The following is an 18,723-nucleotide window of genomic DNA, read 5'->3' on the forward strand; positions in this document are numbered from 1 at the left end:
TTATTTATTTTATTAAACATTTCTAAATTACATGTAAACATCAAGTAATTTTTAAAACCTTGAGTTCCAAATCCTCTCCCTACCCCTCGCCCAGCCCCCATGACCTTGAAAAAGGCAAGTAATTTGATATCAGTTATACATGTAAGATCATGTGAAACATATTTCCATATTAACCATGTTGCAAAAGAAAAAAATTTTAAGCATGTTTTAATCTGCGTTCAGAGTTTCATCAGTCCCCCTCCACCCCTGCAGAGACAGATTGCATTTTTCATCATGGGTCCTTGGGAATTGTCTTCTATCAGTCTTGATCAAAGTAGCTAAGTCTTTCATAGTTGATCAATCTTAAAATACTGCTGATACTATATACAGTGTTTCCTAGTTCTGTTCACTTCACTTTGCAGGAGTTCAGCTTTTCTGGAGCTATCCTACTCATCATTTCCTAAAATACAAAATTATTAAATTACAATCATATGCCACAACTTGTTCAACCATTCCCCAATTGATGGACATCCCCTCAATTTCCAATTTTTTACCAGTACAAAAAGAGCTGCTATAAAATTTTTGTGCCTCTGGATCCTTTTCCTTTTTCTTTGATCTCTTTGGAGCACAGGCCTAGCAGTGGTATTGCTGGATCAAAGGGTGCACATAGTTTTGTATTCCTTTGGCATAGTTCCAAATCATTCTCCTGAAAGTTTGGATCAGTTCACATATCCACCATCAATGGATCCATGTCTCAATTTTTCCACATCCCCTACAGCATATGCCATTTTCCTATTTTGGTCATGGTAGCCAACCTGATAGCACACAATTCTTTAAAAGGTGAAATTTCTCAGGGGTCATTTCCTTGGCCAATGTATTATTCCTCATGCATTTGGCCAATTTGCAGCCCAGTGGCTACTTAGATTCACATGAGTTTCCAGAAGATAGTGTGGAATATAGTGGTACAGGACGTTGATTGTGGTGTCAAAGGCCTGGAAATTCATCTGAGCTTACTAAGTACTTGCTAAATACTTACTTAGTGATTTTGTCCTCTTGGGCAAGTAATTTAAGTCCTAAGTCTCAGTGTAATTATCTGAAAATAGGGACATTGGACTAGATCATCTGTAAAGTCTCTTTCTTTATAATAAAGTATTTTTCTTTATAATCTAAGGAGACACTCTAAGAGTAGATAGGAAGTGGGGATAGCTAGATGTCTTAGTGGAATGAGAGTCAAGCCTACTAGACCGGAGGTCCTAGATTCACACCTGGCCTCAGACACTTCCTAGCTGTGTGACCCTGAGCAAGCCACTTAACCCAACTGCCTAGCCCTTACTGCTCTTCTGTGTTGGAATCAATACACAGTATGTATTCTAAGATGGAAGGTAAGAGTTTATAAACGTATATATTAGATAGGAAGGTAGGTAGGTAGATAGATAGAGTGATAAAAGATACAAGAGAGATAGATTATAGAAAGATCGACTGATATTCAAATAAACAGACCAACAGAGATAGATAGACAAATCAATAGATAGTGCTGTAAACCTTAAAGCATTATATAAATGTGAGATACTATTATACTTAATATTCAGACAATGAGATAGATTGATAATTTTTCTTTCTTTTTCTTGTTGAAATTAGATTTTTTAAATGAAAATACATAAACAGACAGGTTCCATAGAGGATAAAAAAATACAAAACATTTGGGAATGGTATCCTTTAGTTTGTGGTATGGAAGACAGGTCTCAACTTGGTGAGCATTGATTCCCTCCTTCATCATCAAATAGGTGATAGTCATTCCCTGCCAGAGGAGGTTTGGAAATAGAAGGGGCACAAAAGCACAACCAGGGAGCCTAGTGGTGGGTGGAGAATAGCTCCATAAAGAAGTGCTCAGAGAGATGGAAAGCAGCAAGAACAAAGATGAAAGTCAACTGGACAGATCATCATGGGGCCAGCCTTTGTTCCCAGAAGTGGAGCATCCCCAATATCCACTGAGGCACTTATGTTGCAATTATGTCCCAATAGTGTCTGCCTGAGCTGAAGGCCAGCTCTACAAAGGCATAATGGCAAACAGAATCCTCAGAATGATTAGGCTCCACTTGTCTGCCTTCTCCAGTCTTCATACTCTTCAGATTCCCAGAAATAGTCACATAGGAACTGACTGATTCAGAATCTACTGTGATGTTCATTCTGAATTTGTTGAGGATATCTATTAATCCCTATGATGAGATATTCTCTCAGTTCTGAGATGACAGCCTCAGGCCTTTGGGACAGTAATGATTCACTCCTTGCCAAGAGCTACTTGACATCCTGCAGCAACTCAACATTAGGCTTGTGACTTGATTCTTGCAGCTCTATGATGATTTCCTGAAGGGAGATATTTGCTGAGATATTCTTTCCTTGCTGATCCTTTCATCTTTATCCTACTTTTCAACATATTTGATTTCTTCCTCCAACATGAAGAGATGCAATATTCTTCCATAATCACCATCTTCACTCATCTAAAGATTTTTTGTCTCGTCCACCACCTTAGAAAGAAATTTCTTGGTTTTCTTCTAAATCATTTCTCAAGTGACTTTCATCTCCTGGAACTTCTCCCTGCAGTCATGAGCATCTTCTTCTATAGGAGAGAGAATGTGAGCCTCATACTCATGTTTGGCACTAAGGCACACATAGAGATGTCTGGTTCTCCTCACAAAAGAGCTTGTAGACTTCCTTGTGAGTGGTAGTAGTAGTCTCTCGGTAACCGAGAATGACGATTATCTTTGTGCGACACAAAGACACTTGTGCGTGAAGGAGATTTAAGTGGAAAAGTCGATGCACAGAGACAGTCCCACTCCCTCAGCGTTGGAAGCCTGGGTCCAGTGGCATGAAAAATTATTACACCTGGAGACTTCCTCAGCTGCATTGGATGGCCATGTTGTCTTTTGTGCTCCAACATGCCCTAAGCACTCCACAGTGCTTTGCTGCGTCGCCATCTCAGCCGTTGAACCTTCTTATTGGTTTCTTCCATCTGTTCGGCTGAAGCAGTCTTCACATGCTGGGTGAGCAAAGCCTTAGTTCACCAGGGGTCGACGACCCAATGGCTACCCTCACAAGGTTTGGCCGGCCTGTCGAAGTTGTTGCCAGGGGTGTGGCCGCTGCTGCATGTTAGCAGCTACTGGGAGCCACAAGTGAGAGATGGGTGTCAGGTGAGGGTCAGAGGCTGGAGAGCTGCCCTAGGAGGGCATGACAAGCTTTCCATACCAGAGATATTACTCCTCCCTGATCTATCCACTACTCTGCAAAATTGGGAGCTGGCTGCCTTCTGATGTCAGTCAGCTTTTCTATACTCTCATCAAGTGTTGGGGATTCTCTGATCTGATAAACTTGCCCACATTCAGGACAAAAGAATGATGTGTCTATGACTCTTTAGCTTCAGGAGAGACATTTTCTGCAAAAGCTGGGCCTGAAGTCAATGGTGATTGGCTCAAAAGAAAAAAGAGGCCCTATATATCCCACAGGTGATTGATTTCTCACTGCTGTTTCTTGACTATTTCCTTATCAGCAGCCATTTTTCTCTCTAAAAAGGTTATCAATGCTTTCTTCCCTCTTTTCACACCCTTGGACTTTGCCTTCCTTTTGTGGCTGTGGGATTCAATTTTTCCAAATTAATGATGAATATATTAGGAGAACTCCTACCATTCTCTAGAGCTTCTTTCCTCCAGCAACTGAGATCAAGAACCTTTCAGTTCCACTCAAGTAAATCTGCTGATCAGAATGATCTCCTTTTATACAATGAATCCCCATCCACCCTTTTAGTACTTCCCAGATAAAAAGTCAATTCACCTCACTTTGAATCCACAAGTTCAAGGAGGTAGCACTTGCTAGTTGCAGCAATGCTGGGGTCTTTTGGGGTCAAATCTCTGGTTGACTCCTATGGATAGGTAGATTTCACCAGCTGAGTCCCTCCAAGGATTTGGACTTTTCAACAGGACTCCCAAAATTGTTTGAACAGGATGCTTTACTTTTTGTGTCTCCTTCTAAAAGGTTACCAGCATATTAATTTCTGCTTCTGAAATCTCTTAACTATGTGATCCTCCTCCTCCTTATTTCTCACCTGGTTGCACTACACTGGCATTTCTTGACTTCTCCTGCCCTCTACCTAGGGTTTTGGGACACCAGTCTCTTCTAGTTCTCCTCCCAAGAAGATCGGAATCCTTCCTTTCCAGTTCCTTTGGTGAACCTTCTTCCGAATCATATTCTCTAATGGTAGATGACCTTAAAGTTTCAGCTACTAATTTCTTGACTTGACTTAATAAGAATTTCACCTTTTAAAAGGTGAAGGAATAAAGGAGGAAATTCTATTTTAGAATTGATTCTCAATAATATGGAGGACCTGGTAGAACCAGATGTATTCTAATAGATCTAATTCAATAACTGGGTGGAAAATGATTAAAATTTGGGAGAAAGTGACCATTTCCTTTTACAGTTGTGACAAAAGAGAGGAAATCTAGGTTCAGTTGCACCCCTAAAATCTCTCCCAGACTTAATTTCCTTTTTTTTAAAAATCCTAAGACTTACAGGAAATGCATAATTCCATTTCTTTCACTTCCATGGCCACTCCAACTATAAAAACACAAAAATGTATAGAACATACCACATAGATCATGCCCTATCTTAGACTGAAGCATCCAATGCGGATCATGATGATTGGGATAAAGGTATAGATGGAATCTTTATCAAATCTACAGATGACTAAAAGGTCAAATGGATAGCTGAGTGAATGACAGAAACAGCATCTAAAATGGTCTTGAATAGATCATGATGAATCTAATAATGTAAAACTCAATAGGGATAAATGGAAAGTCTTACACTTTGGTTTAAAAAAAAACAACTTTGGAAGTACAAGATGAGGGAGGTCTAATTAGATAGTGATTACTCTATAAAATCAGCTTTGTCCTCTCTCAGATACAATGTCAGATGGTCAGTCAACAAACATTTACTAAGTACTTCCTATGGACCAAGCATTGTGCTAAGCACTGGGGTTACAAAAGGAGGCAAAAGTCAGTCTTTGAACTCAAAGAGCTTACAATCACAATCTTCACTAATATTCAGTTTCTCCACATAGAAAGAGAATAAAAAGTAGCCCAATGTGACAGTATTTAAGAATATACTTAGGTAGGAGTAGTAAAATTAGGATGAAAAACAAGGTTGTAAAATAGTGGAGAGGGTCACACAGAACTTGTATAACAATTGCTTGATGTAGCATATAGCCGGGGATGAAAGCAATCTTGGGTTTGGGGCTAATGGGCAGGGGCTGGGGGCATAGTGGCGTAGTAATAGGAGGTAGAGATTGCAAGAGAATGATTGACAGGGCATGAGACTCAGAATCTTCCTGAGCTTGGTTGAGTCAGAACTCCTAGGAAAAGATTACCAACTCTCACTCTGGAGCTACAGATTTTTATTTATTTTATTTAATTCTACTTAAGAAAACTTAGGGAAACAGAAACTGAAATTAAGAAAGTGAGATAAAAGAGGTTAAGGCAGTGGCTGCATTAAGATCAATGAAGCCTAATAATAATTATTATAAGCCAAGGGATATAGGTTCCCAACGTTGTTTCCTCTGCAATAGAATCAGTAATTTTGTAAAGGATTGTAGGTATAGAGGCCAGTTTGCAAGGCAAATGAACAGGCATGGAGGATATAATAGGCAAAATAATGGGAACAAAATGAAACAATAACTATAATAATAACAATAATTGCTAGAATAATAATAATAACTACTCAAGAAGAAAAAATGGAAATGTGTGCAAAAATGCCTGTTGCCAAGGACCACAAGCACCAGATCTCAACACAATGCAGAACTGGGTTAAGTCTAGAGCAAGGCCTAAATATAGTCATGTGGCTAAGGGTGATCAGAGCAAGGGAACATGTTCCTTATGAAGGTTTACCCAGTGTACTTCTGTAATTAAATCAAGGGATAATGAATTGAGAGTAAATGAAAATGAGTGTAATGGTAATAAGATTAATGAAGATATAGATGAATTAATTGAATCAAATGATAATATAATGAGTGTTAATAATTGTAAGGGAAAAGAAAATTGTAACATAAAATTAGTAGAAAATTCTAATGAATGTAAAATAAGGAAAAAAAAGGAAGGATGTAAAATGGCTAAGGATAATGGAATTGTAAATGAGAACAATGATACCAAGATGGAGAGTATAAGGACCAAAGAGTATAAGGACCAATGAAAAAGCTGATGATGAAGTAAAAGATGCAAAATCCTGGGAATATCCTGTTGTTCAAGCAGATGTAAACTTGGATGGACAGGAAATGACTGAGCTTTGTGCCGATGTTACTGTGCTAGCACCAGTATTGGAAACAATTCAATCTCCAAACAGTACAGAACCATATGTATCTGTCACTATAGGTGATCAGATTTATAATCTTTTGGTTGATACTGGAACCAGAAAAATCAGTTTTGCAAAGTTTTCCTAACAATTGTAGAGTGGTTGGTACAATGGAAGTAACAGGAGCTACTGGAAAACCAGAGAGAGTAGCAAAGTTATAAACTAAAATGATTACTTTAGCTCCTTTATCTGTGGAGCATGCATTTCTTTGTATGCCAGATTGTCCCATGAATCTTCTAAGTAAGGATTTATTATGTAAATTATGAGCAACAATCCAATGTACTGATACTGGTGATATCTCATTAAATGTCCCAGAAGAATCTCTGAAAGATTTTCCATTGCTGTTCTTAGATTCCATCAGTACAGAAGATGACTTGGACTCAATCTATCCTATACCTGAGAATATCCCTGATGGTTTATGGTCACAGTCTTCCACAGATAGATGTAAATCTATTGAAATCAGCTATTCCTGTAAGGATGAGGACTAAGGAAGGACCAGTTCCTTATGTACCTCAATATCCCTTAAGTAAAGAAGCAATAGAGGGTATCAGACCAATTATTAAATCCCTAATCCAACAAGAGATCATAATACCTTAATTCTCTGAATATAATACACTTATACTTCCAATCGAGAAGCCAAAGCTAGATGAAAATTGCAAAGTAGTATACAGATTCATGCAGGATTTAAGAGCTGTAAATGATCATGTGATAGACACATCTTATTGTACCAAGTCCAGCTGTTATAATTTCTTCCATTCCAAGTCAGGCAAGATATTTCACCATGGTAGATTTATGCTCAGCATTTTCCTCAATATCAATTCACAAAGATTCTCAAAAGATCTTTGCTTTTACCTGGGAGAAAACTAAATTGATGTGGACTCTTTTGCCCCAGGGATTCACTGATTCTCTGAGCCAATTCTTGCAAATTTTAAATAGAGATCTAAAATCCTTAACATTCAAGGAAACTAAAATAGTGCATTTTGTTTTTGATATTCTCTTTGTATCTCCAAGTGCTAAAGTGTGTCTAAGAGACAGCAAGATTCTTTTGATAGAATTATATAAACGTGGGCATAAAATCTCCAAGGCAAAATTATAGTGGGTTTTTCCTTGAGTGCATTATCTTAGATTTGTGTTATCAGAGGGTTCCAGAAGTATCACACAGAAAAGAATAGCAGACATCCAGAAACTAAGTGCTCCTAAGACCAAAAAGCAGCTCAGAGCTGTTCTTGGAATAATTGGTTTCTACAGGTAATGAATACCTGGATACAGTAAATTAACAAAGTGTCTAACAGATTTAACCAGGAATACAGAACCAGAACCTCTGAAACTAAAACCTGAATATCTTCAAGCCTTAAGTAAGCTTAAAGAAGCCATTTTATCTGCTCCAGCTTTGGGTATCCCAGACTGTACAAAACCATTTCAACTATTTGTAAATGAAACAAAAGGTATTGCTTCTGGTATACTGACGCAGACTTTGGGACAAAGTTATCATCCAATTGGATATTATAGTTGTCAGCTTGATCCAATAGCTGCTGGTACAGTTCCTTGTCTAAGGGGTATAGCGACTGCAGCTGTGTTAGTCTAGAAGACAGCTGGTTTAGTTTTGGGATTTCTATTGACTGTACATTGTTCATATGAAATAGAATAGAATGAGGAAATTTCATACTCAAGCATATTTAGACCAACAAATATCTGAGTATGAAATTATATTCCTAGATAGTGAAAACATTCAGTTGAGGAGGTGTAGTATATTAAATCCAGCTACACTTCTTCCTGATTTGCCAAAGAATGGTGAACCATTACATGAATGTGTAGAAGTAATAGATCTAGTGGATATGTCTAGGATGGATTTAAAAGATACTCCTGTTGAAAATCCAGACTTGGTGTGATTCACTGATGGTTCTTCATATTTGTGTAATGGAATTAGATGTACAGGTGCTGCTGTTGTCACAGAATTTGAGACACTGTGGTATGGATCATTACCTAGTAACCTTAGTGCTCAAGGGACAGAGTTGGTCACTTTGAAGCAAGCATGTCTTCTAGCTGATGGTAAAAGTGCAAATATTTATACAAACTCTCATTATGCGTTTTCTGCATGTCATACTACAGGACAGATCTGTAAACAACAAGGTTTTATTACTGCATTGAGAAAACCAATTGCTCATGCAGAAATAATAAAATTGTTAGATGCTATCCAAAAGCCTAAACAGCTAGCAATGATCCATTGTAGAAGTCATTCTTATGGCAGAGATTCAGTCTCTAAAGGAAATCATAGAGCTGATATAACTGCAAACTTTGCTGCCAGAAATGCTCTAGTATATGTAATGAATTTGTCAGCTATTGAATCTGATGATCTAGAAAAAGCTTATGTAGACTCAGAAATTCAAAAGTGGAAGAAGTTTGGAGCAAGGAAAGAACATGGAATATGGGTTGCAGACACTGGAAAATTGCTGTTACCAAAAGGTTTGTATATCTATTTGTGTCAAGCCATCCACACAAAAGGTCATTTTGGTGCTCAAGCTGTAGTTGACTGTGTAAAGAGTCAATGGGTAGCTCCAGGAATAAGTACTCTAGCAAATAAGATCTGTACAAGCTGTTCTGTTTGCCAAAAATTCAACCAAGGGGCATTCAGACAGAAAGGTTTATATGGTAGACCTTTAGAATTTCATCCATTTGAGAGTTTGCAAAATGATTACATCAGCATGCTAAAAGATGGAAGATACAAGTGGTCAGATTAACTAAGTGGCCTGAAGCATTTCCATCAAATGCAAATATAGCTAGCTTTGTGGTGAATGTGTTTAAGGAAATTATTACTAGATATGGAGTAACTACTTACCATAGACTCTGATAAGAGATCTCATTTCACCCAGGATATCCTGAAAAGAGTCTATGAGAATCTAGGAATAATACCCAAATATCATGTTCCTTATCACCCACAAAGTTCAGTTCAAGTGGAGTATGTAAATAGTGAACTCAAGACTATGGTGAGGAAGATCTGTGCTGAAACTCATATAAAATGTCCAGATATTATTCCCATAGCTTTGTTTTACCTACATACGAGACCAAGAGCAGATTTACATGTATCATCCTATGAAATGCTCCACTATGGGTAAAGACTTGCAAGACAGTTTATACATTTCTCTTAGGAGGATTTTGTCAACTTGCTTCTTACTTAAGTGCTTTACAACAATGATTCAAAGAATTACATGATATAGGAGTAGTAATCCAAAATGTTCTATTGGATTATTCTCTCCATAATTTAAAATCAGGAGATATGGTATATGTTAAAAATTTTGCTAAAATATCAGCAGCACAAGAGAGTTGGGTAGATCCTTACACCATTGTGTTCGTTTCTCCATCTTCAGTAAAAGTTTAGGGTAGAGATTCATGGTATCATTGTTCACATATAAAATTAGCAGATGGTATTAATAATGAAAATGTACAAACCTTTGAAGAAGAAAATGAAGATGAAATTGTGGAAGCTGAGAATCATCAGGCAAATTGAGTCTGCAGTCAGAAAGATCAGTAAGGAGAGGACCATTCCATTGAAGAGGACAATGCAGATAAAGAGAAGAATTCAGAAATTAATGGACATTGTTAAAAGACTGAAAACTTATAAATGTAAAGACTTTGAGAAACTTGTGATGAAGAGGATCACTGGATTAATGGACTAATGGATTAAAAATTTTGGGTAATGTATTATAACACAAAACAACATAACATGTATTCACAAACATTCATAAATATATTTACTACTATGGAGTTGAAGAAGAATTTTTCAAGCAAGTTAAGATGAAAAGAAAAGGAAAAATCTGAAGAAGTGGTAAGTATATAACATGCAACAGTAACACAATACTAACATAACAGTAACACAGACATAACACTAGCAAAACAACATAACAGCAAAAACAACGTCATAAAACATAAACACAAAAACAGAAACATGGTTAGGTTACATTGATTCATTCTTTGAATGAGTGAAACAATGTATAGTTAGGGTACTAACAATATTATGAGTAGTTATAAATTAGTTACTAACAAAAATTAGCTAAATACTTAGTTTAGTATAGAAATATAAGTAGATGAGAGAATTTTATTAAGATAGGGCTTTAGTTAGATAAAGATTAAAATTTAAGTAAATAAGATAAGGTACTGACTTACAACATACATTTCATTACACAAATAACATATAACATCACATGTCACACAAAATTATAAATACCTATATAAATATATGTAAATAGTGCATATAATAGTTAGGATCATAGAATTTAATTGTATTATAGTGTATATGTAACATGTATGTATCATGTGTGTAAACACGAAGTATATATATCATCTTGTATATTTTTCATGTGTGTGCTATGTGTATATATGTGAAATGTATGTAAATAAATCACTTATGTTTAATTTTATCAATTGTTACATGTAGTTTGCATAAGTGAGTTTAATGTTTTGATTAATTTTCTTTGTAAAACATGCAATGTTGTATTTATTGTAATTTTCAAAAAATTACTCTAAGTTTGCTGTTATGCATTATAATAGTAATAGAATGTTTTGTATTGGTAGATAAAAGTATTTATGAGTTTAATGTTTGCATAGAAGTTGTGTTTACATTTCACTTTTGATGTTATTTGCTTGTTGTGCTTTTGCATATGCTGGAGTTGTATTTTAAAATTTGTGCTTGTTTATTATTTAACTCCCTTTTTTCTTTTCCTTGATAAAATCCCTAGAATAGGATAGTATTAGACAGGTTAAGATAGTTGAGTGTAGGTTATTTGTTACTTTGGGTAGATATTTGATAGTTTAGGTAATCTGTAAGTAAGTTAGTTTGTGCACAAATGTCAAAATAGTGTTTTTAACATGATTTAGGCTTTGTGTAAAATGGGGACTGTAGCAATGGGAGGTAGAGATTGCAAGAGAATGATTGACAGGGTGTGAGACTCAGAATCTTCCTGAGCTTGGTACTCCCAGTGCTCCCAGAAACAAATTACCAGCTGTCACTCTGGAGCTGCAAGGTGAAGGAGAAAGGTGTGTGGCTGAGACATCCTGGAAATCCATCCATCAAATAACTGGCCTATGAGGATTTTTTGGCTGTGATGAGAGAATATCTCCAGACTTCCTGGTGGACAGCCTGACTGGGAAAGGACCTCTACCTTGCTGGAACATCTGAAGGCATCAGCTGGATTCTTGTACTTAACTCACCAAGGACTCTTTGTTTGTGAGATTCTGGTTCTCTGGTGGACTTACCCTTAGGAAATGTAGGTATTTAGTTAGGATATTCAGATAGTGGGTTTAATTAGTGGGTAGAACAATTAGATACCATCCTCTCCCATTTTTCTTCCCAATTCATCCCTCCTCTGTTAATAAATTCAATTTTATTTATATGTTATTTCCCTTGTGTTTAACCCTCCTATTCTCCCCCCTTCCTAAAATATCAAAATAACAGTGATCATTGCTCCTTCAAACTAAAAAGACTCACTTTTAGAGCCCCTCCTCTAATTGAGACCCAAAAGGAAGCAAGAAAAGATCTTTCAAATGCAATAGCTATTCAAAGAACTAGGGCAGGACAAAATGAAAGATAAGGGAATCCCATTGAATTAATTAGTGTCAAAGAATTGGAAGCAAAAATAATCAGAGGTATGAAATACTGTTAGAATGATTATGTTTATTATAATTTTTTAAATATTTACAATAAGTCATATGCATTATATTATTGTTATTACCTATTATATTGTTATATATTGAAAAATAAATCATAATAAAAAGAGTAAGGGTATAAAAATTAATATAAAAATAGAGAGAAACAAAACACTATGTATAGCTAGCAACACTATGAATGTGAGTGAATTAAATAATACAATAAAATAAAAGAGAATAACAGAATGGATAAGAAAAGAAATCCAACAATCTGTTTTAGACAAGAAACATATCTAATAACTAATGACAAATACATTCATACATACGTGTGTATGAAGCTAGGGCAAAATTTAGTATGCATTGAATGAATTCAGAAAAAAAAAAGGTACTCTCCCTTCAATAGCAAAAATAATTATTTGTTAAATCAAGGGACAACAAAGCAAAATGCTTAGAGATCTGACTTCAGTGCCAGGAAAATCTGGGATCAATCTTACCTCTGACCCTGACATACTGACTCTCTGAATTTACTTAAGTTGTTAATTTTCCTTCCTTTTATTTAGTTGCACATTTAGTTATATGCTTCTTTCCCTTCTTGTATCTCTTTTTTTCCCTACCCAATTAAGCAAGATAAGTTTAAAATCTCTTTTCTACCTCTTCTGACCTTTTATTTTTAGTACCTTTATTTTCCTTTTTCCTTGTCTAAGAAATGCCCTTATTCTTTCACATCATCATTATTTCCCTTTCCCTTACAACATATTCGGAATTGTATTTTCTGGCTCATAGGGCATATGCTTACTTGTTATTTATTTTCTTTGGAGTTTTCATTGGAGTAAAGCCTCTGAAAAATCAAGTTTGAGGTCCTTCTTCTATTCAATTTTTTATGATATCGCCATTATAGATTTTGCTTTCTCTTTCCCCCTATATCTCACTTTTTAGAATATCCACTTATAAGAGAAGCAATGTCAGATGAAAGCAGTGCCACATGTAAAAATCATTCTTTATTGCAGAGCATTGAGATGTAAGCCCATTCTTTGCCTTTACTATGATTAGTTTCCAACCAGTAAGTCAGTGCTATCCTACTTCTGATTTTACACATCTCTATCACTATTTACACTATCACTCTAGGTGCTCACACAGACACTCCTTTTCCCTGAGGTGAGATGCTTTCCATGGAGGTAGAATCCTCTCTCACACAAATCAACCTCACAAACTAAAACTTTGGAGTTTCAGCCTTCAAAGAGAAACCCATCACAAAGTCTATCTCCTTCTGAAGATGCAAACTTTCTTCATAGGAGCACTCTTCAGGGCCATTCCCTCTCCCGTGGATGTCCTCTCTATTCCAATCCATTGGTCCTAATGCCTCCTCACACCACCACCACCACTTCCATCTCATTCTCCTGTAACCACATTGTGTCCAACAATGATTCCAACATCTTGCTAGTGAGATACTCTTTATTGATTGATTTTTAAGTTGTGTGACAGATCAGCACTTCAGTGCTCACATCACTCGGTCAGTAAGGGATACATTTGTCTCTTTTGGATGGCTGTAATTTGCCAAAGTTTTACATCTGCATACCTTATCTGAGACCAGAACATTCCTGCAAAAAAATAGAGTTGTGACTGGCAACTTAAAAGGGAATACAATCACAACTCCGAGATAAGAAAAGGAATTTCTCTGTAATTCTTTCTTTTACCTGAACATTTTATTGTTCTCCTTTAAAAAATAAAAAGTTATATACTATGCTAATCTAAGTTATAGGATTCAAAGGTAAACTAACAAATGACTGTTGGGTTGGATGGAATTTATGTCAGATAACTCAGCAGAAGCAGAAATCCTGCAACTCACCTTTTAAGCTTCTTTAGCTACCTTATCAGAGCACTAGCAAGCAACATGGATCTTTTTTCTGTCTTTTTTTCTTTTCTTGACTTCTTATGAAAAAGTTTTTGTTTTTTTCATCCCTAGGCATGGGAGGACGTCGCTTTTCCCTACTTAGTCATTCCTTTGAGGTTATTTGGAAATTTTAATAGATGAGACAACCCTAAAGCTATTTTAGGGACATCTCTAAAGTTCTAATTATAAAAGAAAAACCTCACCTCTCAAATTATCCTCCTTTGGCATTCTACCCCAGCTCTATTTTTCTCTTTCTCTAGAATCTTTTCTAAACCCCTCTCAGTCAGTCAACAAGCATTTCGAAATATTTTTATTGATACCTTTTTTACTTTGCTTAAATCTTCCAATCCCTCCCAAACCAATACACCATGCTATGTCAGCTTAAGCAATGAAATTATTCTTAAAGCAACTCAGATGTCTGAAATAGAACTTAATTCTAATAAAACCTGAAAATCTCAGATAAAAACAGGAGCCATAATGAAGCTAGAAAAAAAATTTTACATGTCTTGGGTGAATGCAGGGGGAAAATACTATACCCCAAAAAGCAAAAATAAAGATCTGCAATATCAATAGACATCACATGGCATACTGCATATTTCTATACTTCACTTTAAAAAAATATCTACTTACAAGGAAAGCACTGTTGGATGGAAGCAGTGCTATATGGTAAAAGTCATTCTTTATTCCAGACTATTGAGATCTGTTAGTCCTATTCCTTGCCCTCACTATGATCAGTGTCCAACCAGTAAGTCAGCGCTGTCCTACTTCTGACTCCATGTGTCCCACTATCACTCCAGGTACTCAACGCAGAAACTGATATATCAATTTTTGCTGAGGTGAGATGCTTTCCATGGAGGCACAATTCTGTCTCAGATAAGGCAACCTGACAGTGTAAAACCAAGCCAAGATCTGGCTGCAGAACCTGGAAGACCTGGGATCAAGACTTACCTCTCTCTGATACTGTTATTCTGGCTATGCAATCTTTAGCAGGTTACCAAACCTCTAAGTACCCTAGTCAATGCACTCTGTGACTATAAATTGGGGAAAAGGTTCTGACCTTCCTTGGCAAAGGGAATTTTCTTATTTAGGAGTTCTCTATATTAATAATAGCAGATCTGGCCCCTATTCCCTTTCAAGAGAAAGAAAACTTCATTATACAAAAAGATGCCATAAACAATGAACCTATATTCATAATGAACATTTATGTATCAACTGCCATTGTGTCCAAATTAAAAAGAAAAGTTAACCAAATTGCAAAATATATCCTAACACAATAATTGTAGAAGGTCTCAATGTTCCTTTCTCAGAACAGGACAATACAACAGAAAGAAAATGAAAAAAAAAAGAGAGAACTGAGCAAACTTCTGGAGAATTCAGAACAAAACGCTATTAGGTGGGTAGAAAAAGGATTTGAGGAGCAGTTAGAGATAGGAAGTCCTAGGTTCAAATCTGACCTCAGACACTTCCTAGCTGTGTAACTGTGGGCAAGTCACTTAAACTCCATTGCCTAACCCTTATCACTCATCTGCCTTAGAACCAATACACAATTTTGATTTTAAACTGGAAGGTAAGAGGTTTCGGTTTTTTGGGTTTTTTTAGGTAAAAAAAAAAGGATTGGGGGGGGGAATAAAAGTAGAGAGAATAATTAGGAAGTTGTTATAATAGTCCAAGTGAAAAACAATAAGAGCTTAAACTATGATGATTTTTAGATATGCATAGAGAGAAAAGAAATGTAAGAGATGTTATAGAGGTAGGAATGAAAGGACTTGGCAATTGATTTGATGCATGAGGAGAATGAGATTGAAAAGTCAAAAATGACCTAGAAGGCTGGTGGTGCCTTTGATAGAAATAGGGAAATTAGAAGGAAAAGTGGATTTAGAGTAAAATATTCAGCATTTCTTCCTTTCAGTATTACAAATGGGATGGGATGACTCCTAGGGTTTTTGCCCCTTCTACATCACCAACTGGTCCTTCTTTATGGTCAATCAAGAGAAGGAAGATATCCCATAATTCCTCTACCTTCTGAAAGATGAAGTTTTCAACCAGACAAGTCAGGAATTTATCTGATGTCCCACTTCTAAAATATAAAACAGTCAGAGAGAAAAAAGATAGTGATTTTCTTTTTTTCACATTATCAATTTATTTGTTTTTCTCTTTCTTTTTTATTGTAATACAAAACACAAAGATAGCAATTTTCACAAGAGAGATATGAGCTTGGCTTTTTTGTCCATGTAACACCTTGAGTTTTTTAATGGAAGGCCTTGTAATAGCAGGCATAATCATAACTCTTAAGGTTTTGATCCTAATAATTTCCTTAGGCTAGTAAAGTATTATTATTGCCATTTTGTAACAAAGAACTGGGCTTAACTGCTCAGTCACAGAAAAGTTAAAGGCAAGCTAAACAGCTTAGTGGCTTGATTACCAGCCTGAGAGAGGATGTCCTGGGATCAAATCTGTCCTCAGACACTTCCTAGCTGTGTGACCTTGGGCAGGTCACTTAACTCCCATTGCTTGATCTTCTACCTTAGAACCAACACATATTATTGATTCTAAGATGGGGGCAAGGGTTTTTTTTTTTGTTTGTTTTTAAAGAATGGGGGGGTGGGGAATTCACATTTCCTTATATCTTTGTGATATGTTAACAGATTTGAGACACAGAGTCTAGACACATAGAGTCTAGAAGGCCTGCAATGAAATTAGAAAAATCTGAGTTCAAATTCTTCCTTGTAAATATACTAACTACATAATCTTGGGCAAGCCTATTAAATTAGTGGTGCTCCAGGTAACTCTATGAAATTAAAGTACAAGAGAATTGCTGATCAGCATTGGTGGAGAGAATTTCCACACCTATGTAGATGAAATCACCAATCCTGACACCCCTTCCCTTCATCTCTTTAACCAAAACAAAACCAACAAATATAAACTAGTGTATTTTTTTTAAAAAGAAACAACAGAAATTGGTGTGGGCAGTAATAAATCTTCCTAGAGCTGCTGTTCTAGGGGGAAAAGGCATTTTTTAAAATCTTTAATGAAAGGAGTTTGCTCCATTGTGACATTCACCAAATACCCTAGACATGAGCCACAATCCAAAAAAAATTTTTTACCATCAGAACTCATTGGGGTTTTCAGTAAACAGATATTTTCATATACATTTCATTAACCACACAAAAGAACCCTCAATCAGATGATTACATCATTCAAGTTCCAAAGAGTTTCTTTCTTTCTTTTTTTTTTTTGGAAAATCATGTGATAAAGTGGTTGGGGAGAGTCACAAATTTTGTTCCCACCTGCCTGTATTTTCAGAGACGAAATACAGAATGAATCATTCATAAAAGAAAGTTTCTCAGGTTTTTTTTTCTTTCTCAAAATTCATTTTTTTGAGAAGCAATATAAATTCCCTTATTGTCTGTCTTCTTTAGCCAGATTTTGATTGATTCTAAATTTCATCTTCAAGGAAATGTGAGCATGATGATGTTTTTCATGCTAAAAGTATCATGCCATTGGGAATTCTTTTTCAGTCTATATATGTATGTTAGTATGAATAGCTCCCTCTTTTTCCTCACTCCCTCTTAAATACAAATACACACACACACACACACACACACACACATGCAAACACCACTCTCATCATAGGCGCATATCCAAAAAAACAATCTTAAAAAGCCAGAAAAGCTAATTTCCTTGTTCTGGGTATGTCACAAGCTAAGAAGAATGTATACTCTTCATTTTTTTTCTCAAATTGATTTCATAAATCCTTTCTCCATTATAGAATTTTAAAGTTGTAACAGACTTGGTCATAAGTCCTTCAGAATTGTCCTGGATCATTGTTTGCTGATGATAGCTAAGATTTTCACACTTGATCATATTACTGTTATTATGTACAATGTTCTCCTAGTTCTGCTTATTTCACTCTATGTCAGTTCATGTAATAGTAATACTGGATCAAATGGTAGGAACAGTTTTATAACCTTTAGTGCATAGTTCCAAATAACCCTTTAAAATAGTCAAATTAGTTCACAACTCCACCAACGTGTCCCAATTTTGCCACATCCCCTCCAACATTTATCACTTCCTTTTACTGTTATATTGGCCAGTCTTATAGGTTTGAGGAGTACCTCAGACTCATTTTAATTTGCATTTCTCTTTGACACACACCCTTTTTACAATTAGATAATTTAGTTTTGAATTAATTTTTAATTTATCTTCCACATGCCCTTATTGATTATAATTTTATTGCATTGTGATCTGAGAAGGATACATTTATTAATTCTGTTTATCTGTATTTGGCTATACAGTTTTTATGCGCTAGTATATGGTCAATTTTTGTGTAGGGACTATGTATTACTGAAAAGAAGGTATATTCCATTTTCTCCCTACTCAGTTTTCTCCAGACATCTAGTAAATCTAATTATTCTAAAATTTCATTTACTTTCTTTTTTTCTATCTTGTTCATTTTTTGGCTAGATTTATCTATTTTTGGAGAGAGGAAGGTTTAAGTTCCCACTATATAGTTTTACTGTCTATTTCATCCTGAATCTCTTTTAATTTCTTCTTTAAAAATTTGGAGGCTATACTATTTGATATATATATATATATATGTGTGTGTGTGTTTAGTATTGATATTACTTCATTGTCTACAGTATCTTTTTTTCCAAGATGTAGTTTCCTTTCTTATTTTCAAAATTAGATTTATTTTTGCTTTAGCTTTGTCTGAGGTCATGATAGCTATCCCTGCTTTTTTTTTACTTCAGCTCAACAATAGAGAATTCTGTTTCAGTCCCTTATCTTTATTCTGTGTGTGTCTCCCAGCCTCAAATGCATTT

At 35.7% G+C, this 18,723-nt stretch overlaps 1 long non-coding RNA gene across 1 annotated transcript in view; it reads right to left on the reverse strand.

Annotated features, from left to right (window-relative positions):
* The window catches only part of LOC130458391 (uncharacterized), a 63,054-nt gene that overhangs the window by 36,762 nt on the left and 7,569 nt on the right, over positions 1 to 18,723 (reverse strand). The window contains exon 3 of the long non-coding RNA XR_008917693.1: positions 9,817 to 9,876. This is a non-coding gene — a long non-coding RNA (uncharacterized LOC130458391). The remainder of the gene's footprint in view (positions 1 to 9,816; positions 9,877 to 18,723) is intronic.

This window comes from Monodelphis domestica, chromosome 3 (assembly GCF_027887165.1).
Source record: "Monodelphis domestica isolate mMonDom1 chromosome 3, mMonDom1.pri, whole genome shotgun sequence".
Classification (NCBI taxonomy): Eukaryota; Metazoa; Chordata; class Mammalia; order Didelphimorphia; family Didelphidae; genus Monodelphis; species Monodelphis domestica.